The following is a 1268-nucleotide window of genomic DNA, read 5'->3' as shown; positions in this document are numbered from 1 at the left end:
TGGTTTGGCAGTCACCCAGTATTATAGTCATCTATTGTTTGAAGACTATACTACAAAATGTACATTTGCATTCATTTATAGACATTTTGACTTTTTATCTTTGATAGATTGGCTTTTTTAGGGATCATTCTTGACGCGCAGCGGCCTGATTTTTCCTTCGAATTGGGGTCTTGAAAAAAATTTGGGGGTCTTGAAAAATTTTTCCAGGATTTGATGGGGACCCTGCATGTACTCGATAATTTCTCCCCACTCAGGAATCAAACTCCATTTCCCTTCTACTTCTTGCCACAGCGAAGTACTTAACTGCTACACCACTGACGCCGGATGCAGGACTTGTGTGTCACGACGTGGTGGAATCAGGCGCTCGTCAATTTCTGGGCATATGGGGTTATCGGTATCATCTTAAAGCCTGTTCATTTGCCTTCCTTTTGATATAAAAAATATCCTCATATTATGTTGGATAGAAGTCGAAATGTTTGCGATTGAAGTTGGTTAACTGGTTTCAGAGATAAAATTAGCGAGAAAATGGCCGACAAAGTTTGATAACTTCCATAGCCTGAGAGTCCTTGGAAACTGACAATTTACATTTTTTGTGTCTTTACTTTAATCAATGTTTTTCTGTAAAAGTGTATTTTTAAATGGACACAAAAGGTGTTGAGCCAAAAATAGAAAAACATTGCCCATCGGCCAAAATAAAAAAATGCCGGCTTCTTTGATTTAATTATTTTGACGAGTGCCTGATATCATCACCACGATGCCTCACATATGTTTTGTGTTGTCTACTCATCTTTAACTAGGACAAAACCACAGTAGTTCTTCAAATTTGTTTTCTTGAAAAGAGTTGGGGGTCATCAAAAGGCACTTGGCTGTGGGTGGTTGGTGGATGCTCGGGTGTGGTTTTTGCTCCTTCTTTCCTATCAAACAACTGTATCGTCTTTATCTCTCCTCTTTTTTTTTGGTTTTTGTTAGTTACTCTCTTGTAACCCCTCTAATCTTGGGCACTTATATTATGACCTAATTGTGTTGCAAGTGCCGTAAAACGTCTACTAAAACAATAAAACAGCATTTGGCTGACGAGGCATGTTTCAAGAAAGACATGGTTGATAATGTATTTGGTATGGTGAAGATAACAATAAACAGTTTCACTCATGAGCCTTGCACCCAACCCCATTGACACAATTTACATCGTTAACCCGATCCGTATGCCCTGGGGTCATTTTGTAGCCCCGGGTTGTATTCTTCACATTTTAGAATACATACTTCTAATA

The sequence above is a fragment of the Aplysia californica genome, unplaced genomic scaffold (genome assembly GCF_000002075.1).
Source record: "Aplysia californica isolate F4 #8 unplaced genomic scaffold, AplCal3.0 scaffold00249, whole genome shotgun sequence".
In the NCBI taxonomy this organism is placed as follows: domain Eukaryota; kingdom Metazoa; phylum Mollusca; class Gastropoda; order Aplysiida; family Aplysiidae; genus Aplysia; species Aplysia californica.
Note: the sequence above shows the minus strand (reverse complement) of the source record.